Here is a 6,260-nt window from a genome sequence, read left to right on the forward strand (position 1 = left end):
AACCCCACTAAAGTTTGGTCAAGTCAAGGTAGAGGGTTAAAAAATGGGCAGCTGTGAACACCTGGTCAGTGTGCATATATGGACTGATCTACAGTGGAAGGTTTTACTGAGTGGGAAAAAGAAGCAATGAGGATTAAGTATACTGGCAAAGGAGTGGATAAATCAAAAGCTCCTGGTATCTAGGCTGGATAGAGAAGGAAATGAAGTGAGCAGGAGGCTGGCTGATAAATAGGGAGAAAGGTCAATAATTGGAGACCTTGATGCAGCTGAAAAATAGGTATGTGGTAAAAATGGAGTAAACAAAAGAAGAGGAGGCAATATTCTTCTGGCTTAATCATCCCAGGGCCAGGTGCCAGGCAATGAGGGACCACCCCTAAAGTCCAAAACCTGCTGAGATTATTCACAGTAGCTAATCTTAGTGTTCGTCCTGCCCTGCCCTGCCTTTCCGTCAGAAACCCCAACCAAGATGGTGGCCTAAGCCTTCCTCTCATTCCTGTCTTCTGCCTCCTAAATACCTTGGTGTGTTTCTCAAGCGGCCCTGTGTGGTGTGCCCTGCCTCCCGTCTCTAGAATCTGGAGTATGGTAAACTGGTTTCCTGAGCCTCTCCTCTGTCTCCTCTGATGGCTGCACCTGACTGACCATCTCATAAAAGAACACAAAACACAGAGAAACAAAATAGTTACAATCCCCTGTGATCTCTTGGGATTGGACCAAACGCTCACTGTAAGTCAATTATTGGGGGATTTGGAGGCTAAAAATGTAAAGATATAAGCATGTGTCTGATAACCTGTGCAGTCTTCAATAAAATGCAGTTGGGAAGAAACAGACTTTAGTCTAGTAGTACTTTAAAAAGCAGTGTGGAGTGTGGCGCCTGGGTGGCTCAGTCGGTTAGGGGTCTGATTCTTGGTTTTGGCTCAGGTCGTGATCTCAGGGTTATGGGATCCAGCCCCACGTGGGCTCTGAGCTCAGCACGGAGTCTGCTTGAGGATTCTCTCCCTCTGCCCCCGCCACTCGCTCTCTCATGCTCTCTCTCTAAAATAAATAAATCTTTAAAATATATAAATAAAAAGCAGTACGGGGGTCTAGAATTAGATTGCTTGGATTCAAACCCTAGCTTTGCCAGCAAAGGCAAGTTTCTGCATCTGTAAAATGGGCAGAGTAATAACATCTACCTGTATTAGTTAGGGAATGGAAGCAGAGAGGTAAATCAGGAGGTTACTACAATAATTCACAGGAAAGATAGTGGGTTTGAACCATGGAGAAAGAAGCAGTAGAAGTGAGAAGTACTGGGCAGATCTGCATCCAGCTACTGTAACATAAAGCTAACATTTCAATGGCTTAATGAAAGTAAAGCTATTTCTCTTTCGCATACATGGCAGATATTCCTGGTCATCCATGCAGTGATTCAGGGACCATGTCTTCTTCCATCTTGTGGTTCTACCATTTGCTAGGGCCCTGGAGTCCTCTGCCTGCAGAAAATAGGAGGTGAAGAAGGCAAAGCTGTTGGCCGGAAAGCAACATTTATCATTTCTGTTTACATTCCATTGGCAGGAATGGTTAATGGCCTCACCAAAATGCAAGTGGTTGAGCAGCCTTAGCTGAGCAGTTGCTTCCTAGCCTCAGTTCAATACTATGAGAGGAGAAAAATGAATTTTGATGGACAGCTGGTCATCTTATGAAGATTAAATGAGGTAAATGTATGCTGTAAAAGTCTAGAAACGTCAATACGCCAATGCTGCTTTTCCCTAAGGGTTTAAAGGAGAAACCCTAATCACATAGTTTCCTACTACACGAGCAGCAAATAGGAATCAGTAGTGGTTATTTGGGGCCTGTGGCACTCCACGCTGGGTCTCATCCTCTCCTGTCCTCACACTCACCAGAACTGGCCTAGTTTCCAGCCCTTTCTCAGTACATGTTACTAGATAGGAAGGATGACTGCCCCAAGAGAACATGAGCTCACAGGCCAAAGTACCCACATACCTGAGGAACACAAATTCCTTAAAAGAGGGAAAGTGATGGAAAAACATACACCACCTGAAGCAGAACTGAGAATTTTAAATACAAGATAAATACTCTTAAGTAATTCAGGGAAGATACCTGCAATATGAAACACAGAATAATATAAATTTAGGAACCAAGTGGAAATTTTAGGTATTAAAAATATAGCAACTGAAATAAAGAACAAAATAGGTGAGACAGTAGGATAGACATAGCTCAGAAATGAGTAAGTTGAAAGAACAGCTTAAGGAGCTCCCCAGGGAACAGCCAGAAATGTATAAAGAGAAAATATAAAATAAAGGCTATGAGACACACAGGACAGAAATAAAAATGCCTGCATCCAGATAACAGGAGCTCTAGGAGAGAAAAATAAAAATGGAGACAAATATTTGAAGAAATAATTACGATAATTTCCAAGAACCCCCAAAAAAGTAAAAATCCTAATGGAAAAAGATTATAGAGTGTGAAATAGAATAAAAACACAAATCTAGACACATAGTAAAACTTAAGAAAGTCAAAGTAAACTCCAAAGATCAAATTATCTACAAAGGAATACATCAAATGTCTTTGTAGTAACCCTTGGATGGAAGAAGACTGTAGAGTAAAATACGGATGGGAAATAAATTAATACCCAAATTGATAGCCAAATTGGCAATCAATGAATACTTTATTAAAAAAAAAACAAAACTTCAGGCGCACAAGGCTTCACAAAGTTTGTCACAGAAAGTCTCACTTTGAAAACAGTTTTGGAAGAAGGATTAAAAATAAGAAAAGAGAGACGCCTGGGTGGTTCAGTCAGTTAAGCGTCTGCCTTCAGCTCAGGTCATGTTCCCAGGGTCCTGGGATCGAGTCCCACGTTCCCCGAGCCTGCTTCTCCCTCTCCTTTTTCCTCCCTCTCCCTCTGCCTGCCACTCCCCCTGCTTGTGCTCTCTCATTCTCTCTCAAATAAATAAATAAAATCTTTAATAAAAAATAATAAAAATCCTGGAGATGTTATAAGAGAAAAGGAAGAAAAGGGTCACCAAATATTTTGGTAATTATTATTTCTTATTATTGTTGCATTAAGAGGCTAGGTCAAATAAAATAAAGAGAACATCCATTGGACAATATCAACATGGATGGAGCGGGCAAGGATGGGAGAAGCCCAAATGGACATGAGAGCATGCTAAAGTACTTGTCTTATTAGAAAGACAATGTTGTCAATTGACTGCCTCTCAGCTTCAAATTTACCCTTCAATATATGCTCTGCCATATGGACAGAATTCCTTTAAGCATCTCTCCTTTGCAGTGAGCACAACATTAAGCTTTCTCAGTGGAAGGCTCTGGAACGACGCTAGAGGAAGGGGCTCTCTTGCTGTTACCAGCTCCTATATAATGGGTTGGCAGTATAGAAGTGAGGACACCCAAAAGAGCTCTGCCACAGTCAGCCACCCAGAACATGCAGTCTCTTGGTGACCTTGCAGCCTTGGCTTGGTCTTCCAATTACCTTCCTGCACTAATGGGGAAACCAGTGCCCCAACCTGTGGCTCTTGTTCTGTGCTACTGGCCTGTGGCTTGGAGGATTCCCAGCAAGCCTCTGCTTCCCTTGCTCACCCATGTTACTGCTTGCTGATCATCTGTGGAAAGTATGCATTCCAAAGGGTTCATTTCTGTTTGCCCAGAGATTGCAGACCAGCTCCATCCTGGGAAAACCAGCAAAATTTTTTGCTACCCAGTGAGCTGAACTATACCTTCTCCAGTATGGTCTGAACCGCAGCCTTGGAGAGAGACCATCCTTCCAAACAAGTTTGTCCTTGTTTAGGTATGCTCTCTTAGTTCTAGGGTACCGTATAGATTTTCCTTATATCTTTTTTTTAAAGATTTTATTTATTTATTCATGAGAGACAGAGAGAGAGAGGCAGAGGGAGAAGCAGGCTCCCCACCGAGCAGGGAGCCTGATGCAGGACTCGATCCCAGGACTCTGGGATCATGACCTGAGCCGAAGGCAGACGCTTAACCATCTGAGCCACCCAGGCGCCCGATTTTCCTTTATCTTATAATGGCTTTGGGGCCATTTTAAGGCCTTTGGCTTTTACCCTGCATGAGATGGACACCATAGCTGGGTTCTGAGCAGAGGAGTGATACAATCTAACTTGCATTAAAAAAAAAAACACAACAACACTCTGATGGCTGTATGAATAAATTGTGGTAATGGGAGTCACAGGTTGGGGGCAGGAACCAAAGAAGGGACATAGGTGAGGAGGCAATACAGTAATTCAGAGGGAAGAGGATAGTGGGTTTGAAACAGGGAGAAGCAGAAGTGAAAAGTATTGAGCAGATATGGATCTATTTGGAGATAAAGCCATCAGGATTTGCTGATTGATTGGATATAAATGTGAGAGAGAGGAGTCAAGGACGACTCCAAGGTTTTTTGGCTTGACCAGGTAGAAAGCTGGAGGCACCATCAAGTTAGCTGAGGAAGATTAACAGGGGAGTTGATACCAGGAGGAAGATGAGAAATTCATGAGTTCCGTTTTGGACAAAACGAGATTGAGATTCCTATTAGGCACTGAAGTAAAGATGTCTAGTAGGCAACTGGATGTAAGAGTCTGTAGTTCAGGGGACAGGTTTGGGCTGGAATTATAAATTTGGCAATCACTGGTATATAGATGATACCTAAAGCCACAAGGCTGGATAAGATGACCAAGGAAGTGCGTGTGGATAAGGAAGAGGAACAAGGGCCGTAGCCTGAAGAGCTCTAACATTAAGAGGTCACGAAAAGGTCAGGACAGGAAACTGAGAAGGAACGACTGACTACTGGGTAGGAGGGAAAGCAAGATACCAAAATGTCATAGAAACTAAGTATATCAAGCAGGTGGTAGCGATCGATTGTGTCAAGCGCTGCTAAAAGGTCAAGTAGAGTAAGAGCTGAAAGTCAACCATGAGAATTAGCAAAATGAAGATTATTGGTTAACTTTGACAATAGCAGTTTTAGTTGAGTGATGGGTGCAGAAAGTCTGATTAGAGTGGGTTCAAGAGAGAACGAGAGAAAAGAAACTGGAAGAAAGATATATTGATAAAATATTCCAGGAGTTTTTCTAGAAACGGGGCACCAGTTGAAGGCAAAAGCGACACTCACGGAACTTGGAAGAGATCATACTGGAAACTGCAGTTTGCAGGATATGGCTGCATCCTGGAAAATCCTGTGGGCAGCCCTCATGTGCCCTGCAGAGATGGAGAAAGGTATGGCCTAGGGAGCGCTGCACCATGAACGCCGCGGAATACAGTCTCGCTCCGTGGCCCAAACTGGGAGTAGAAGCCACTTGCCGTCCTGAGTGTTGTTTTAGGGCCCCTGCCTGGAGGGACAAAGTCTCCCGCCTCAAGGGAAATGCCGCACTACTCCCGCGGGGCCACCCCTCCACGCTGCTCTCCCAGTCCCTCCCTTCGGGGGTCCGTCTCAGAACCGGAGAGGAGCCGCGAATCCTGTTGGGAAAGAAGGCAGAGAGCGCGTGCGCGACGCAGGAAGGCAGCCTTTGGAGCTCCACCGAGGAGGCAGGATTAGCCACGCGGGCTCCCGGGCTGCAAAGTGGGGTCCATTGCGGGGCAGTGCCTCTGGGATAGAACCGCCTGTTGCCAGCGCGGGCGCGCGCATCCGAATGCCTAGCCTTTGCTCGCCGCGCGTCCTAGCTTCACCCACGTGCCCGCACGCACGCGTGGTGAATGAGCCTCGCGTGCTTTCCCGCCAAGACTTGCCAATGGCATTTCCTAGCCCCAGCAAGGCGGAGGTGAGGCCTTCGCAGAGGGCAGGGCAGGTCTGGGCTAGACTGGGCTGGGCTGGGCTGGGCGGGCGCGGAAGGGAGCGATCGCTTCCGCTCAGGCAGCGCGCGTGCTCCCGACCAACCCGCTCAGACATCGGTTTCCTCAGTCGTCTACACCAAAGGCAGAGGGGAGGGAGGGAGGGAGGGAGGGCGGCAGTGCGGCCCCGGGCGAACTCTTACAGGTTTGCCTTTCCGTGGCCGCCCCGCCCACCTATTTGCCTCTGTGAGGACGGGTGCAGAGAGAAGCCACAGAAATATTTGGGTACTGACTGCTCTGTTGCGTACCACTGTTGTTTTTATAATAGGTTTTGCTTTGTGGCTTCTCCAGGCTTGGTGGGGCTCGGGCGCTGCCCTCGTACCCTTCAGAAGCACACAAAGCCAGCTGTGCACGTGGGCCGCTGATGCAGGGCCTCTGTCATAAAGCCTCACGCGCACATACTCGCCTGTCCAGTGATTAGCATAATA

This window comes from Callorhinus ursinus, unplaced genomic scaffold, assembly GCF_003265705.2.
Source record: "Callorhinus ursinus isolate GAN/ISIS: 27379988/994484 unplaced genomic scaffold, GSC_fseal_2.0 scaffold61, whole genome shotgun sequence".
In the NCBI taxonomy this organism is placed as follows: domain Eukaryota; kingdom Metazoa; phylum Chordata; class Mammalia; order Carnivora; family Otariidae; genus Callorhinus; species Callorhinus ursinus.